At 37.9% G+C, this 19,497-nt stretch overlaps 1 protein-coding gene and 1 long non-coding RNA gene across 7 annotated transcripts in view; both read left to right on the forward strand.

Moving 5' to 3' along the window:
* tenm2b (teneurin transmembrane protein 2b) overlaps positions 1-19,497 on the forward strand; it is a 599,580-nt gene that overhangs the window by 350,663 nt on the left and 229,420 nt on the right. The window lies entirely within an intron of this gene.
* LOC147838899 (uncharacterized) lies at positions 15,709-16,713 on the forward strand. Its single transcript, XR_015520489.1, has 2 exons — positions 15,709-15,788; positions 15,903-16,713. It is a non-coding gene; the product is annotated as an uncharacterized LOC147838899 (long non-coding RNA).

A 19,497-nucleotide genomic window follows, 5' to 3' on the forward strand; every position in this document is an offset into this window, starting at 1 on the left:
GTATATTTGTCTTAAAGAATGTCTCCTTCCACCTCTACTCCTCCTCCCTTTTCCTTGACAGGGCGGCACAGCAGCCCAGTGCTTAGCACTGTAGCCTCACAGCAAGAATGTCACAGGTTCAAGTTCTTACTTGGCCAGTAGACATTTCTGTGCATAGTTTACATGTTCTCCTCGTTGGTTTCTCCCAGGTTCACCAGTTTCCTCCCACAGTCCAACGACATGAGACATAAGTGAAAAGACTAAACCAAAATTGGCACCATAGATGAGCTCTTAATCAGCAGTATTTCTCTCCATAGCAATTCTTACTTGCTATTAGCCATAAATAAGCAGGGGAGTTCTGGAGACCTACCTGAGCTCAAACTCCCCTCTTTCCTCTCAAACTGGAGGGAGCCCCGGGCTCGAGGATCTTATGAGCTCAGGGCTCTCTCCTGGGACAGCATGCTAAACACACTTTATTTTCAATCCTCAGCTAAGTGTGAATTCTTAAAATTGCATTTATATGAATAGACGAAAAGTTAATACATAATAGAGGATGACAAAAAAGGCAAAAACATAATCAAAAAACATAGATGCGTCTGATGCGTAACTGACATTTTAACAAGGTGTTGAGATCCCAAACACAGATGCTTTCATAGACAACGGTTTTTAAAGTGCAAGTTTTTAAATCAATATCATTGTTAAAAAATGAATGAAGACTTGAAGAAGACTATGTAGGTCCAAACATTGTGACATTGAAATTCCTGCCTTTGAAATTCCTAGATGTGCTCACGCTTCTGTTTTAAAGTTACAAAATTGCACATTTTTGTTTGCAGTGTCATGCACACATTTATCCTGTTCAGTGTTTAACCGAATTAACAACAGTGGACTACAGAACGCAGCATTATTCTTAGACACATTGGCCTTTATTTTAACGATCTAGGCTCAAAGTCTAAAGCGCATGGCGCAAAACTATTAGAGGGTGTCTAAATCTGCTATTTGCCATACGAAAAGTACGGTTTAGTCCTGCTTCAGCTGGTAAATTGCGCAGTCTATTGTAGTAGCTCAAAATAGCATGCGCCAACAATGTGCCTTAACACACCTCCTTTCTAGACCAGAACACCTATGAGTCCACAAAGTGGTGCAAATGTATTAGCTATTTAAACAACGGGGTGCAAGACATGAAAATTGGGGTTGCGCTGATCTGAAAATAGCAATAAATCGTGCCAAACACATCTTACAGCTTATTGTGCCGGCTGTATGATAGGGCCCATTGTGTTCCATTGCAAAGTGGCAATAATACCTACTGGCCTGGCATGTAAAATACAGTATTTTTAGCAATTTTCAAGAACCGATTTAAAGAGGAATCATTATGATAATATACATTCTAGACAAAAGTCTTGTCACCCATCCAAGTTTTAGGAACAACAAATAATAACCTGACTTCTAGTTGATTATTTTGTATCAGAAGTGGCTTATATAAAAGGCAAAGGCCACAAGATTAGGATTATTTTACCAAAATAAAACATGATTATGTCCATATATATATATATATATATATATTGTTGAAATGTAAGTAGATGTATGTTTTTACAATGAGCCTGAATTGTGCGAATAACGCTATGTCTGTGCATGCAGTGAAAGTCAATGGAATACAAATTCTCATGTTCACACGTTTTGAAGGATAGGCAAGTAAATCATGTTCAGATTTTAATTTAGCTCGAACTACTTTAAACTCAAGGTTTTCTGCACAATGCTCTGCTTTGTTGTACATAATAAAATTCATAAGCACTGGCAGCCCTAGCTCTCCCAAGTGCGTCAAATTTAGAAAATTATTGAGCTTTCATTGCTGCTCTGGACCTGTGCACAAAGCAGTTTAATTGTTTAAAAAAAAATACGAATGAGAGATCTATTTGCATTCAGCAGAAAAATAAAATAAAAACGGGCGCACAGAGAATAATAACAGCATTTTATTAGCTTGGATGGCACAAAGGCTTGCAAAAGTCTACACCTGGCAGCTTGCAAATACATTTCAGGCGCGCGGTTTACTCAAACAACGCTGGCGTAATTGCTTTCTGCTCACTGTCATCACAAAAGAACTGTTACACGCGGCAAATCTTGCTGCTCTGAATGAAAAACTATATGATGTTGCTTGAAAACGTCTCCCGTGAAACACAGGCTCCATTGTGTTCCCCTCTGTTTGTTTGTATCATCAGTTCTAGTGTCATCTCAGTACCGAACCCTGCGTGTTGGCCTGTTTTGCATGTGCACCCCGTTCCTCTATATCTGCTCTTTTCTAAAACATTACTGATAATTGCATTTTGACTTCATTATGGGACGACCAGCAAGAGGCCAAATTGGATCTGTTTATCTGACGCCCAGCAGTGTGGAAAGATTCCATTTAGGAAAAAAATGAGGTTTTCTGGAGCCTTTTTTTTTTTTTTTTGGTAGGGGAGTGGTTCCCAGCATGGGAGCTTTGACATGGCAGGGGAGGACAAAAAGGAGAAATTACTCCGCATAAACGGGCCAAGCAGAAACAAACGAATCTCTGCAAGAAAGAAATGAAACAAAAAGAGAGTGCTTCACAGTGAAAGAAAAGTCCCAAGGCAGATGAATTTAAAAAGAGACTGGTGCACCTTTGGGGAAAGACACTTTAACAAACCAGTCACTGACACCACAGTGACTTCCCCTCTCTGGCTCTCTCTCTCTTCACTCCTCAGCCTCTCTCTCGTCTCTTTCGATTATGGGAAGTAATAGAGGCTGAGGTGCTTTGAGAGGCCGTTGTGTGCAGTATAGGCATTGATGCCATTTTGACAGAGACTGCTTCTGGAATGTGAATGTGTTTGAGACTCATACAAGACGAGAGGAGAGGAGAGGGATGCTGCCACACAATAGGCCCACTGCCAGGATCAGAAGCAGGAGGAGAAAGCTTGGCTTCCCTGCGGAGACAGGCAGTGTGTGCAGGACGATGGCAGGCAGAGAAGAGAAGAGGATGGCCAGCCTCAACCTTTATTAGTGCGATGATCTTCTTAGAAAAGCCAAACTATGAGAGGAAATGCTTTTGTATAAAGGAATGATGACATTTGAGTACAGTCTGTTTACTCTAAGTGCAAAGGGTGTCCATTTAATTCCATGGTTATTGCACTTTTAAATATAAAAGGTTCAAGAGGGTTTTTTGCAGCAGTTATCATAGAAGAACCAACATAGGCTCATTCTGGAAACGTAGCCCTAAATACACTTCTGGAGATCGCAAAATATGTAGCCAGTACTATGCATGGCTGCATTTCGTCTTTAAAAAGAACGCTACGGGGTGGTATGATGTTGTTTCTTTTCGTGCTGACCGCTTACCTCCGTATAGCTTTCCTGATATGTTACCAGTTTGTCCAGTTAGCTCGCCAAGTACGTCGGCGGACTTGAGACGCAGAGAGGAGTTGACCACAATAATGGGGTTCGACTCCAATAAAGAATGGTTGCAGAAAGCAGGTTAGACAAAAACAGAAGCCAAAAAATAAAATAAACAAGTAAATAACAGGGTGAGAATGTGGTATAAATCAGGCGAGGGCTTTTCTTTTTTTGATTGCTTTTGAAAACTGTTGGTTGGGTTTAAAGAAGTGGGTTGACGGGTCAATTGGTGCTTTTGAAAACTCTATTGATTAGGTTTGGGGAAGAAGGACGGTGGGTCAGTCAATATAGTCAGTCATTCGGTCAGTCGACAGTCAGTCGACAGCGACCTCTGGTGGATTTATGCGAGAACAGCAGGCGGGAATGACACCTGCTAGAAAAATTTGAGATCTGAAAAAGCATGTACAGCAGCCTCTGGGGGATTTGCAAAAACAAAAACTGCAAAAAAAACATCGCTCCTGGAATGTATTTGGTGCTCTCCAGAAATGTATATAGCGGTACGTTTTCAGAATAGGTTGAGAAGAACAATGCTAGGTTGCCTGAAGAACCTTTCGTTGAACATTCTTCAAAGAATTCTTTTTTCAGTGTGAGAAAAATTTCAATAATCTGAATTGGGTTTTTTCCACTATTAGGGGACTTTTTTGATTTAAAAAATCCTGTGGATGTAAAAGGTTCTTCAAGGAACCATCACTGCCAATAAAATAATTCAGCAACTCGTGTTTTAGCTCATACACCACCCTGTAGTCATACTGTATTATTCCTGGGCTTTCTCAACTAGACTGGCTTCCAGTTGAGTGATGTGTTGATTTTAAGGTTCTTATCTTAACTTATAAAGCAGTACTGTACATGGACTGGTCCCAGGGTGTATTTGCAATTTAGTCACAATGACAATGGCCTTTGATTCTCTAACCTTGTTGTGGAATTTTCTGCCTCTTCCTAGGAATGCTCCATCTTTTTAATGTTTTTAATGTTTTAAGAAATCTCTAAAAACAAATCTTTTTAGTGAAGCATTTCAGTTTTAAATGTTAAAAGCAAGTATGTATAGTTGTTTGCTGCTGTTGTGCATTGTGACTGATATTATGGTATACTGCTATAGCACCTTGAGTGAAAGAAGGGCACATTACAAAAAAAAATGTATTATTAATATTATTTGAACATTTAAGTATGTGTGTGGCCCCCTTTCTTAAATGGATAATGAAAAGGTTTCCATAACTACATTGTACAGTGTTGACTTTGTGCAAGTTGTACACTTTGTTCATTGGCAGATCATAAAACAGTCCCTGGTTGGCCACTGTTGCTGTTTTTGTGATCATAAAGACGGGAGTACATACAGTTGAAGTCAGAATTATTAGTCCCCCTGAATTATTAGCCACCCTGTTTATTTTTTCCCAATTTCTGTTTAACAGAGAGAAGTTTTTTTCAACACATTTCTAAACATAATAGTTTTAATAACTCATTTCTAATAACTGATTTATTTTATCTTTGCCATGATGACAGTAAAAAATATTTGATTAGATATTTTTCAAGACACTTCTATATAGCTTAAAGTGGCATTTAAGGACTTAACTAGGTTAGTAACTAAGGCAGGTTCTTGTATTGTATGACAATGTTTTTTTGTAGACTATTGAAAGAATATATTGCTTAAAGGGGCTTAAATTCTGTTACTAAAATGGCTTTTAAAAAATTAAAAGCTGCTGTTATTCTAGTCGAAATATAACAAATAATAATACTTTCTCCAGAAGAAAAAATCTTATCAGACAAACTGTGAACATTTCCTTGCACAGTTTGACATCATTTGAGAAATATTTTTAAAGAAAATTTTTAAAATGTTAAAAATTTTAATGAAATTTGAAGGGGGGTAATAATTCAACTGTACAGATACAAGCAGCAGGTTTGTAAGAGCAAAATGGAAGGCTTGCAGACAGTGTTAGCTATGGCAACTCACATATACCCTGTAATTGAGGCTAAGAAAAGAGAGCAGAATTAAGCTAACATTAGCTTTCTTATGTCTTGTAGCATTTTAAAATACTGTTCTTCAAATGGCATGCATTTGTCCAGTGTTTGTCCAAATTTAGTTCCTATATCTAAAATGCTTTCAACTGTAATTTCTGTGTTGAAGACACAGAAAAAATTAAATGTATTTACATTTTAGTATTTAGCAGATGCTTTTTTTAAAAGTTACTCAGGCACTTGCAGACTTTGGATCACAAGTCCAACTCTCTAACCATGGCTGACCCAAGCCTACCAAAAAGCAGGTCATTCCAACAAAAGTTATAAGAACCAAGAAAAAAAATCCTGTAGCGTGAAAGCCCTTTTGCCACCTCACTGTTTTATACCATTATACTAATAAAGTACTTGTGAATTTTAAAAAGCGATCTAAACCAGTGTTTCTCAACCCCTTTCCTGGAGGACGACCAGCTCTGTACATTTTCCATATCTCCTTAACCTTAGTTAAGTCTTAGTAGAGACTGAAAGACCTGTAATGGGTGTGACAGACAAAGGAGACATCCAAAACATGCAGTGCTAGTGGTCCTCCAGGAACGTGGTTGGGAAACACTGATCTAATCAATAGTACACTCACTCCCTTTCCTTCAGCATATTCCCTGCTTTATCAGGGGTTGCCACAATGGAATGAACTCCCAATTACTCTGGCAATGGTTTTACTGGCGGATGCCCTTTCAGCTGCAACCCAGCACTGAAAATACAACCCCTTAGTGCTGGGCATGACTTTGGACTGTGGGGAAACCGGAACACGCAGAGGAAACCCATGTAAGCACGGGAAGAACATGCAAACTCAGTTTCTCAATATGCGCTCTTGTCTGTCCTCGTGAAACGTCACCAACCATCGCCAAAGTACTGTTCCAATTTAAAGTTCACATCTTACAAAGCACAGATAAAATTCCCGGATGTGTACTTGCTCTGCCCCTTTGGACCCTTTGTTACACGTTATGGGCCCCCTGGGCAAACAAAACTCATTCACACATTTGACTAGGAAAGTAAACATTTCCTCATGTGTGCTCTTTATATCTTCCACATATTGTACAGTATAATAGGGTCTAACCCATGGTACTGGCTTGGATTCAAGACATCTTGTTGGAGCTGGTGATTTTATGTGCTACCATATACACTACATCAGGTATTTAATGTGGATTTACGATTTGGGAATTTCCAACACGGCATCATAATGAAACACTTTTACTTAATCTTTAATTGTTCATCTTTACCCAGTGTTAACTGACGACCATTATCACAGTACTCATTTAGTCAGAGACGGTTTCTCGTCCCCCTGGTTTCTAAGTTTCAAGCTTGAGCAGACAGCGGGTTATTAGAAAGTGAGTGTCGTGGAAAGAGCGAAGGCTGATCTTCCTCAGCATTCTGGTCAGCTCTGAACACCTGAGCGGCTCATTAGAGTGCTTAATGTTCTGGTTCCACTCGCTGCGTTTGAGCTCAGGAAGATTCTGCCCACGCCGCATTAGATCAGTCTGTGACTTTCTTGCACAACTTGAGGACAAACTTGCTCTGCAGTTCAGAAGTTGAGGACAGGCTGAAGCAGGGTTTAGATTTAAAGCACACCATAAGCCGAATGCTGAGACGTTCTGCACATAGGGGGTCATTTTGCCTGTCTACCAGCCTGGCGAGTGACATGTTGGACATCATATTTACATTTGACAAGAAATTATGTTGCCTAGATGCAAAATTGTTCTTTAAAAAGAGAAATTTGATTGATTGTGTGTTGATGAACAGATGAAACAACTGCTGTAAGTTTGCATGCCTGATAATCTGCGTGCATGAACATTCACTAGCTATGTTTCCATCCACCTATATGTGCAATTTGGATGTGTGCATAAAAAATCGGTTGATGGAAACACCAAAATGCACATAAATTGTTTAAAAAATGTATGCGCATGACTGAGTAGGATGAACTTTTTATTCGATAAGAAAAGACGTGCATAAACTATGATGAAAACACTTTTACCGAACAAGTTTCAGTATACGCATTAAAAAAGGTTATGCAATTTTGTTATAAGAGATCATGTGATGATTAAAAAGGTGTGAATTGACAAACCAGCAGGCTGTCCGCATTTTAAAACATCTGACATGTTGTTTTGGTCATTCTAAAATGCTGTAACCATTTTACTATTATTGTTATTATATTAGCAATTACCTCCAGAACTGTCAAGTGTAACTTGAAGCGGATGCTGACAACAAAGGAGTGTGAATCCAAATGCAGGTTTTATTAACAGGGAACCTATTCTATCGATCTTTAAAACAAAGGACATTGAGAGTAGACAGAACTGTTGCAGTATTGTCCTGTACACAGCATAAGAATTTAAAGGTCTTCTGCTGTTTGTGACGAAATGAAACTTGCTAACAAGGGAAAGAGTATTGATGGTTTACAGACATAGAGAAAGGGATTTCAAAAATGCCCTTGGTGGCAAACAGATGTAAATGGGCAATCCAGAGTTGTGGTCAATAAACAGGCAGATAGTCAGTATAGGCAGGCAGCAGGCAACATAAACCAACAAACAAGGCAAGGGTCAAAAACACGGCAAGACAAGGCAAGGGAAAATGCGTCATAATGTTTACTATAAAGATTAACAAGACTCCACAAGTGAAGTTTATTTATAAACTAATTTTGAGAGGATCACATGCTTATGATTAAATTTATGATTCACCAATCAGACGATTCCTTAGCCACTATAAATACCCTAAGTTCCATATGATAGCCAATACTCCTCCTCCTTTTCTAGATGGGTGGCATGGTAGCCCAGTGGTTAGCACTGTTGCCTCACAGCAAGAACGTAACTGGTTCTAGTCCTTAACAAGCCAGCCGACGTTTCTGTGCGGATTTTACACATTCTCCCCGTGCTCACGTGGGTTTCCCTTGGGTTCCCCAGTTCCTCCTGCCGTCCAAAAACATGCAACTTAAGTTAAACGACTAATCCAAATCGGCATCATAGACATCCTCCTAGTAACTAGTTATCTCTTAAGAGCAATCACTATCTTTTCATTAGCTACTGCAGCAGAGGAGTTCTCGAAATCTACCTGAGCTCAAACTCCCCTCTCGCCTTGCAAATGGGAGGGAGCCCCAGGCTCAAGAATCTTATGAGCTCAGGGCCCTCTCCCGGGACAGCATGCCAAACAAGTTTTACAATTAATTATTAGCGAAGTGTGAACTCCTGAATGAACTGCGTGTGTGTGTGCTGTATTTAAAGTCCATGTAATCAGTTTGTAACAATCCTCCGACTGTGTGTATGCAATCAGTCATGATCAGGAACTGGTTGTGAGTGTGTGCGGTGCATGACTGGATTTTGTAGTCCATAATGGCAGATTTCTAGTCTGTAAGTGATCTGCAACTGCTAGATCATTGATAATCATAACACAAGGGCATCTGTGCTCCGCCTCTCATGCTTTCAAATGCCACCACGTGTTCGTTGGGTGTCGGAGTGTCTTTTGAGGTGCAAGTCATTTATTAAATAAAGAAAATATTCACGCAGCTTCTCCCACCTCAGCAATTTCTGTTTTTACTGATTAGCGCCAGTTAATCAGGAAGTGACGATTTTGTTCTCTTTGACTTGATGGAAATGCTGCTTTATTCGCACATCTTTTATTCGATATTAAAGTTTTGCACAAAAAAAGGGACATTTACGCAATCAGCTAAAACCTGCCAACTATTAATGGGTCGGTGTAGTACAGCACATGCATGTTTTTCAATGTGACATTACCACCTACAGTACTAGTCTGGCATGCATAATACATCATTTTTAAGTCTTATTTGCAGATCCATGGAATGGTTTTGAATAGTCTTGCTGTTCATTCGGATGTGATAATATGAAAAAGTAAGACTACACTAGCTATGTTCCCATCTACCTACTGCTATGCACATTTTGAAATATTACATTAAAAATGCTTGATAGAAACGTAAAGATGTGCATAAATTTTGAAAAAAAAAATGTATGCACACAACAGAGTAAGATAAACTTATTGTCCAACAAGTAAAAAATGGGCATAAGCTACAATAGAAACACATTTATCAAATAAATTCCAGCATGTAAATTAATTCATGTAATTTTGCTTCTATCCAATTATATTATTACAAAAATTCTGTGGGAAAGTATTAATGAATATTCTAAAATTTCTTGATTATTCTAAAAATGCCTTAGCCAAAGTCCATCTTCAAAGTGGTCCAATATTATTGTCTTCCACAACTGTATTGAGTGGCTGCACTCTCAAAAAGAGGTCTCACGCCTCCAAAAGTCATGTACATTCATTGCATCTGACTTTGTCATCAAGGTGCAAGTGATTTATTATTTAAAAAAAAAAAAGCCAACAGTGGCTTTTCTTATTACAGCAACTAAAATATTTATTTTTTATATTTGGCACCAGTTTATCAGGAATTTACAATTCTGTATTCTTTAACTTGTAGGATGGAAACGATGCTTTATACATATTTATTATTTTCTTAATTTTTTAATTATAATTTAACATTTAAAAATAATTTGCTCAATTTAGCATCATGGTGGCGCAGTGGGTAACACGATCACGTCACAGCAAGAAGGTCGCTGGTTCAAGCCCTGGCTTGGTCTGTTGGTATTTCTGTGTGGAGTTTGTATGTTCTCCTCGTGTTCACATGGGTTTCCCCCAGCTGCTCCGGTTTTCCCCACAGTCCAAAGACATGCGGTATAGGTGAGTTGAATAAGCTAAACTGGCCGTAGTGTATGTGTGTAAATGCAATAGTGTATGGTGTTTCCGAGTGTTGGGTTGCAGCTAGAAGGGCATCCTGATACTGTAAGTTGGTGGTTCATTCCGCTGTGGTGACCCCTGATTAATAAAGGGACTGAGCCAAAAATTAAATAAATGAATGAATACATTTGCTCAATTGTATTTATAAAGCAGGCAGCATGGTGGCTCAGTGATTAGCACTGTCGCCTCACAGCAAGAAGGTTGCAGGTTCGCATTTCTGAATTTCTGTTTGGAGTTTGCATGTTCTCCCCATGTTTGCTTAAGTTTCCTCTGGGTGTCCTATTAGTGCCGTAGTGTATGAGTGCTTGTGTTATTGAGTGTGTATGGGTGTTTCCCAGTACTGGGTTGCAGCTGGAAGGGCATTTGCTGCGCGAAACTGCAGAATAGTTGGCGGTTCATTCCGCTGTACCCACCCCTGAAAAATAAGGGAAAATGAATGAGTGAATGAATGAATGTATTTATAAACATAGTGCCTTATGTTTTATTCAATATTATGTTTTCCACATAAATCTAATTCTCATCGCTGGATAGAAACATACCTCCTGATTCACATTGCTGAATAACACAAATATGCTTGTATCTTTAGCAAATGTCCGTCATGCACCGATACCCATAACAGAGGTCAAAGATTTTGTTCTTGGCTTTTGCAAAATGTCAACGGATATTATTGAGGTCCGGCAGGAAGGCACTCTGAGCCTCCAGCTGTCATTAAATAGAAATGCGCAATGCATTTAGACATCAATAAAATATGAAGCTGACGGTGATGTCATTCATAATCAGTCATGTCATTTCAAATTGATCTTTTATACATGATTAGCGATAATGAATTTTTGTTGGGACAAGGTGAGTGAGATCGCTGTGTAAAGTATACTGTGTAAATTTGCTCTCAGATATCCAAGTGCAGGATTTTGTGAGTACATAAAGATGTTTGTATGTGTGGCTATCAGTTGAAATAGACTATCTCTTCCCTTAATGGAGACTCAGGAGTTCGGAGAGTCAAACATTATCTCAGTGAAACAGAACCACCAAGGGCATTTTTGAAATCCCTTTCTCTATGTCTGTGCGCCATCAATACTCTTTCCCTTGTTAGCAAGTTTCATTTCGTCACAAACAGCAGAAGACCTTTAAATTCTTATGCTGTGTACAGGACAATACTGCAACAGTTCTGTCTACTCTCAATGTCCTTTGTTTTAAAGATCGATAGAATGGGCCAACCTCCAAAACAGCACATAAAATGTATGTCGCCAGCCATTTACGCCATGCCTACACAATTTAAGGCGTTCATGGCGGTTGCATTCACAAAGAGTTCAGCTTGGCCTCCTCTTGCTCTTTTAAATATGTGCACATACACTCTCTTGCTCTCCTCTTCCTCCATCTCTCTCTCTCTCTCTCGTTTGTCAGTGTGCTGGAGCAGCAGTACTTGCGTTGTCTCTGGGCGGTTGGCTTCTTTGTGAGTGCTGGCAGCAGGGCCCGCGCTGGGGTAATGAGGACGGATGCCCGCGCGTGGGTAGAGCCGGCTGCTTTGTAGTGTCTCACCGCACAATGCGAAGGTTCTTGGAAACGGTCGAGGCACGGCACCGCAACACAGCAAATAGATCCCCACGCCAAAAGAACGTCAGTTTTAGGCGAGACAGTTTGTCTCTGAATTAAGCTCTAATGAGATCACTTCTTGTGTTCGCAGCCGGTGTCTCTAAAAGGGAGGCTGTGCCTTCAAATTCGTCTTGGAGGAAAGTGACACCACCTGGCAGTGCTAGAGGTGCTGCATAGGAAATTTTTTGTTCTGCTTAATAATGTCTAACTCACACGTAATGTATTATCATAATATCCAGTGACATGCCTGCATCCATACCATTAGAAGCGCAAAGCTGACAACCCCACTGCGAGGACACCGTGACACTGGAAATCCCAGGAAACATGCCTGGGAAATTGATTCTCTTGTCATAGTGTGACGGCAAACAGAACTTATGGCTCTTTATACCCCTGATTCGTTTAAGAGAGGATGAAACAGGCATCAATAAGTTTTAATGAAATGCAGTCGATTCAACAGATGTAATGCTAGTTAATTAGAAGTAAATTGTATTAGCTCATCTGATCTCTTCGAGCGGGTCTCTGCCTATTCCTTCACTCTTGTTTCAAACACCCCCGATGTTTGTTTTCTACATTTACATCCAAGTGAGCTTCAGGTCGCTGCAGGACAGGAACAAGAGAGATCAGTGGAAAAGGCTACAAAAGAGAGGTGTTTTCAACCTTTATTAAGGGCGTACTCACACTATGGACATTTGCCTTGAACATACCTGTCAACCCTCCCATTTTTCCCAGGATTCTCCCGTATTTTATAGTTCTATCCCGATATCATCCCGTAAAGGTATGTTCCCGTATTTCTCCCGTATTTTCAGTCTTTCTCTGAAGGGTGGCAAATAAACATTAAAGAGCTGAGCCTCCATAAACCCTGCTCCAACACACTTACCTGTAGGTTTCAAACAAGCCTGAAGGACTTAATTAGTTTGATCAGGTGTGTTTAATTAAGGCTGGAACTAAACTGTGCAGGGCTGCGGCCCACCAGGAATTGAGTTTGACATCCCTGCTCTACCTATACCGCCGAACCACCAGGGGCCGGTCTCACTCTTAAAAGTTAAGCTGCGTCCCAAATCGCATACTTATGCACTATTCTACGCCATTTTGTAGTATAAACAGTGTAAGTAGTGTGTTCACACTGAAAACTCTAAAAATATTAAGTGCACTTTAATTACCCGGATGATGCACTCATTCAGCCGCTAAAATGAAGTGTGTAATGATGGACACTTCACGCACTCAACTTACGTAGCGGAAGGGGCGGAGCTGTCGGACGCACATGTTGGATAACTTTATTTATTTTGGATGGTGAAAGCAAAATTCTCCTAAGAGAGTGATTATAGCGCCTCCCGATGGTGAATGCGGCAATACTCATGGCAGGTATTATTTGATAATTCTGTTGTTTATTTCACTGATTTGGCAATCGTCAAACGTCATCAGGAAAACGGTTTGAATTTCCGCTTAGTAAAAAAAACATTAGTGTGCCATTTGGGACACCACTACATACATATACTATCCTGTTGAGTGTGTAAATGCATAAGTACATAGTGCATGAGTGCATAGTGTATAGTGTGCCATTTGGGACGCAGCTATAGTCTTTTCTGTCCTTTCGCCTTGTTCAAGCATGAAAACACTTTGAAATAAACATTAAACGCCGCAATTCACGTCCTTTTCATTACAGTTGCCATCTCTGCTTTATATTCAATCCTCAAAATAGTCATAATGACAGTCAACTGACGCGCTCCATAGTGATAAACAGACTCTGCTACCTAAACAGATTCTGTACTTGGGGGGCTGGGTAAATCCCCATATCCCTTATTTTTACATCCCAATGTTGACAGGTATGGCCTTGAACCGGGCTGAAGCACGCATGTCCCCCCTCCTGTCTCCCCCAATGGCCAGCACTCACATTGCATTCGAGCCAAAGCGCGCTTACGTCATTGATGATGCGCTGTTCAGTTTACCAGAAAGTGAAGCGTTCTTGCTCAGCACAGTGAAGATTGCTATCGTATATTGTTTTAGTCATTTGTAATGCAGTGACACACAGTCAAATATAACGGCAAACAGATCACCCACTTTTGACGCTTATAAACAATCATAAAGTCCTCGTGCTTTAGGAATTAGGAAGTTTGCTAAAGGTGCAGCTGTCGTGCAGTGAGGGGTTTGCATCTTTAATAAACTATGACAGTTTGCTTTCATTGAACAGTAAGAACGATTAATAAATCCATATGAAACAGTCCCGTTAAAGTCACGTCTTGCCTTCAGCTTACCAAGTGAACCGAGCTTTAGCACACCTCTTCCAAGGGCCGGCTAACTGAACTGCGTCTGAGCCTGATACAGAGCACTCACACTTCTCAAACGATCCAGTAAACAGGCCTGGGCATGGTTTGGATAGCATAGTGGGATTGCGCCCTAAGTCACATTACCTGACTCACATCTGGTGTGTAAAGCAGGGGTCCCAAACCCCAATCTCCTGGCCCAGTAGCAGGTCGTGAAAAATTTGCTACCAGGCTGCAAGAATGGAAAATCTCTTTATAAGTGATTTCCAATTTATTTTTAGTTCCCCCTTAGAAACAGTATCCATATTTGTGCCCATCCCACACTAAACATAAAGTGAACTGTGAGGCATTGTTTTATATGAAGGTATGAACACTGGTTCATTGAGCATCTGCTTGCATTGCTTAGAAATGTATAGAAAACAGTGTAAAGACATAGTGAGTGGGCTTGAGATTCTCTGGTACATGCTAAGATTCAGCTGGGTAACAAATATCTCTTGACAGTTTCTTGTATTGGTGCAGGGTGAGTTGTATTAATTAGTTTTAGTTTGTTGTTACACTCAAAAAAATGAATTATGGCTTTAGTTGGTCCAAAGAATGTAACTATGTTTAAATTAAACAACTCGCCTATGTTTGTGTATAAAAAATAAAAGTGTTGTGTTGGAAAAAATTAGAAAAAGTTAGTTTTCACATTTAAACAGCTCGCTTATGTAACATGAATGAAAGGGAGTTGTGTTGCTTCTGCAGTACTGCATTTTGGTCAATAGGTGGAGTAATATCTGCACATGCGCAGTTTCAAAACAACACAGGAAGTAAGAAGATTCAAACCACAACGATCACTCTCAGCTCGGCGCCATATTATAGGAATCAAAAGATAAAGATTACAGTACAAATTGAGAACGTGCACAAAGCTTTCCCCAATGTGGACATACAGGTGAGATTTTTTTTTACTTTTTATGTACTTATACTGAGGCTGTGACAACATTTGAATCATAAATGTACTCTCTTGTAATACTCTGTTGTGTTTGTGTATAGTATTGCTATGAAATTGCCATGTTCCCTGTGTCTTTTCCACATTATAGATATAAATGTATAGTTTGTTTTGCATTTCTGTGAAATTTTATACTTGGTATATATTAACTCCCCCAAAATAAATTTGCAAACGTTGGTAGTAAGGAATAGTCATGTTAGAATAGTCTAAGCTTTTCACTCATCATAGCACACGTGCTGCTGATAATGTGACAATAAAAGTGATTTGATTTTTTATTTGATTTGATAGTCTTTATTTTAAATGAGTGTCAAGCAGTTTGTCGAGTTTGAATGCCAGTTTTCATAACTTACATAATATTAATTAAAATGTGGTGTTGGCATATTGTTATTTATTATCTAATTGTATTCAAGCCTGTTAACTGTTAAAAATCTTGACAAGCATATGTGACACTTAAATAGGATAACATCTAGCATGATGACATATTTAATGTAAGCTTATTTTTAATTTTTAAGTTTAGTAGTTTGCTATTTATATTATTATATTTTATTATTTTAAATCTTTGCTCACTCACATCTATTTTCTCCCTTTACAGGTTTACAGCTCAACCTCTAAAGTCCCATATCTGGCTGAGGAGACCGGATCATCCAGGTACTATGCCTTTAGATGCCTATACACACATTAAAATGATGTACAGTAAAAATTACTAGTAATTTTAACTACTAATTATTTAGTAAATTACTAATTGTCATTTCATGTCATTTAGAACATCACCAGTGGAAAAAAAGGTGTGAATGCATCCTCAAAGCCCCTAAGTGAGGGAGTACATGGTAAGCTATTTTATTTTTATTTTTTTAAACATTTTGTATTTTCCTCTTAAACCAATTCCTCCTTTCACCTTTGATCTGTTGGTAAATTTGTATTTTTTTACCTGACTTTTTTAGGATGCTGGGCATGATGAAGCGCAAGCCTTGATGTGCAACACCACCTTATGAATCTACAGTAGTTACATTGACATTTAGCAGACTTTTTTGTCTAAAGTGACTTACAATTGAGGACACATTCAGCAAATCAACAAGAAGAGGCGATACACCCAAGATGTGCTAATTATACAAAAAATTTTAAGAATTAAGAATGCTTCTACATGTGGTTTGTCAAGCCCACACACCTGTGTGAAGCAGACTTCATGCACAATGTTTTGTTTTTTAGATATAGGGAGTGGTTGTAAGAAAGTGTCTGGTGCAAATGTGCATAAATGGTGCAAGTGTCAGAGATGAATGTGTGTAGCTATTGCATGTTCTGTGATGGTTGGTCTAATTTATGGTGTATTGCTGATCGTGTTACTTTGCTTTAAAATGTTAATCTTTCTTTGAACAACTGAAGTGTTCTCTGCTTTTTCAGTGTAAAGAAGGTACAGTATAGTTTACAAAAGAAGACTTAATTTTTCTAAGTATATTTTTGATAAATCATTTGAAGGCAGAATATTATTTTTGAATGTTTTTTGTAATATATGAAAAGTATTATTTTGAAAAGTGTATTTTATGATGCTTTTGTAAGCATATTTTAAAAATCATTTATTGTTTTCAATTTACTTCATACTTGTATTACTATTATTTTTAAAGTATTAATATTTTAACTTATTGTAATAAGTGAAGATACAGATAAAGACAGTATTTGGATTTTGATAACCATTTTATTGCTGGAAAATGTGTAAAACTGTAAAAATGCTATTGAATAAACTCTATGAAACAGAAACTGTTTTTTTTATTTGGTTAAACATAACAATATCAATTTTACAATAATTGAACTTAAATAACTACATTGATTAAAGCTAAATTATAAATGTTACGTTGATTGAACTAAACAACATTACATTACCTTTATGTAACTAACTTAAGTTCCCTAAAATTAATATTCTTTCTTAAAGGTAACTTAACTCGGTTACGTGGAACCAGTGGACAAAAAAAAGTTAATTAACGCCAACATATCATTTTTTTGAGTGTATGATTTGCATATTTAATACTGTAGATGTGATATAAATTAACTTCTTACTCTAAATTTTAGATTTTTGATAACCACCCCATATGTGTTTGAAAATGCCCACACATTTAGAAATATCCACTTTAGATCAGTCAGGTTAGTATATTTACTCACCCTCATGCTGTCAAACTTTTTTTTTTTTTTTTTTTTGAGGAGCAATAAAGAGGATATTTTGATAAAAGTCCCAGCCTTTTTTTTTGGTCTGTTAAGGTCACGGCAAACAATTCAACTGAAGAGTGGATTGGTTCCAGAGAGCTATTTAGAAGTGCAACAAATTCCCCAGTCATGTACTTTCAAGCTTCTTCACTAGAGAATTGACTGTGAGCTGCGAAGGTGCGGGTTTGTTATCTGTCATTTTGCTGCTTTCTCGACAGGAATAAGCATGTTGAACTTGAGTTTGCTGTTTGCCACCTGTACGATTTGCTCATTTTTAAGTGGAGAGTTAGAAGACAGGTTCTTTGAATAAAAAGAATGGCATATCAAATTAGATATACTAGTAAATTAGGGTATAAATCACATGTAATATTGTGGAGTTTAGACAACATGCGTCTTCACCGCCGCATTATCAACCCGGATGTCTTTTTTGGTCTTTATATTTGCCTATATTTAAGGGAACACATTCAGTATAGGTGTTGAAGAGTATTTTTTTTTACTTTGTTACCTGCTGTAATCACATAGTTCAGTATCTATATTGAAGATGAAGTATTTTATGTTGGAAAACGTATTTCAACGTTTATTGCACTTTTTTTTTTTTTTACTTTAGAACATGTTTTAATATGTGTCCTTGATATTTAGAAAGTGATATTTGAAAATTGAAGAATAGAAAGCTACTGTATTTTAGATAGCGGTGTCCGAACCATAAATGAGCAAATTCTTTTCAGTTAAGCTATTAAATTAGTTTGTAAATCACACGGAAATATTCATTTGTGTATTGGACTCAGTCAGGAGGTCAGGCGGTGTAGACAAGACAGTGAGTGCGTGTAGACCTTCACAGCAGCAGAGCAAACGTTTAAATTTCACAAAATAATAGTTACCATGGCTGACAATTTTGAAGTGAAATAAGATAACATAGAGTTATTCAAACCAGAATACTACAAATACTTGGATCAGGCTGTTATTAAAGCTAATAATAGTGAATAATGCTCAGAATCTTACACAGACTGGTTGTTTTGGTTCATCAACACATCAGTGTGTTGATTTGAATAGATTTGTTCATGTTTGTATGTGTTTATTTTTAATCTAAAGAAGTGTAACCATTGACATCCATTATATGAATTAACCAGGACCACAGATTCAGCTAAAAACTTTAGTTACAATAGGGCATTTTTAATGGTACATGTTGAAAACTAAACAAATAAAAGCAGCCACACTTCATCATGCCTTTCAATTTTAAAGTATGTAAAACTATGTTTGTGTGCTGTAGCTTCCCTGAAGCAGCTAATCAAGGTTTTAGGCATACTATTTCTTACCAAATTGGAGCTAAACTCTGCAGGAAGTATAGAAATCATAGAAGTACATAATACAGTGCAAATACAAGAAGTACAAAATATGGAGTACAGTGTTATTTTCACATTTTCAAACTTGAATATTTAATATTCAGTAGGCCTTAGTACTAGTGTGTTTTAATTAGTGTATGACTGTTTTAACTTGCAATACATAAACATTCATCAGTCAGTACTTTTCGCTTGTGATGCTTAAAGGGATAGTTGCCTAAACGGAAGAATGCTGCTATATTTACTCACCCTTCACTTTTCAGAAAATTGTTTGTTTCTTTTTTTAATTAAAAAACAAAATATATTATTTTAAAGAAAATATTGTTAGGCATCATGGTGGCACAGTGGGTAACATGATCTCCTCACAGCAAGAAGGTCGCTGGTTCGAGCTCCGGGTGGGTGCATGGGTTTTCTCTGTGCTATAAGTGAATTAAATAAGCTAAATTGACCGTAGTGTATGTGTTTGAATGCAAGAATGTATGGGTGTTTCCCAGGTTTGGCTGGAAGGGCATCCACTGCGTAAAACATATGCTAGCATGTTGGGAGTTCATTCTGCTGTAGCAACCCCTGATTAATAAAGGGACAAAGCCGAAAAGAAAATGAATGAATGAATGAATGAAAGTATTGTAAACCTAGAAACATTAACATTCATAGTATTTGTTTTAACTACTATAGAAGTCAATGGTTACAGCTTCTAACATTTTTCAAAATATCTTATTTTGGGTTCTATTGAAAAAGGAAACTCATAAAGGAATGTAACCACTTGAGGGTGAATAAATTTTCATTTTTGAGTGAACTACCTTCAAGAAGTCTACATAATAGATGCACCTGCACTTTTACTCAAGTATAAGTGAAAATAACATTATAATTGCTGCAATAAAAGTTTAATAGGGCATCTTTTGCTCAAGTACGCAATGTATGTTCTCTCTCCAAGTTTGTTCCTTTATGACAGATAGTTTTAGACATAGTTGTAGTGATTTTCCAAAATAAATAAAGCAGAATATTC

The sequence above is a fragment of the Danio rerio genome, chromosome 21, assembly GCF_052040795.2.
Source record: "Danio rerio strain M-AB ecotype USA chromosome 21, GRCz13ab, whole genome shotgun sequence".
In the NCBI taxonomy this organism is placed as follows: domain Eukaryota; kingdom Metazoa; phylum Chordata; class Actinopteri; order Cypriniformes; family Danionidae; genus Danio; species Danio rerio.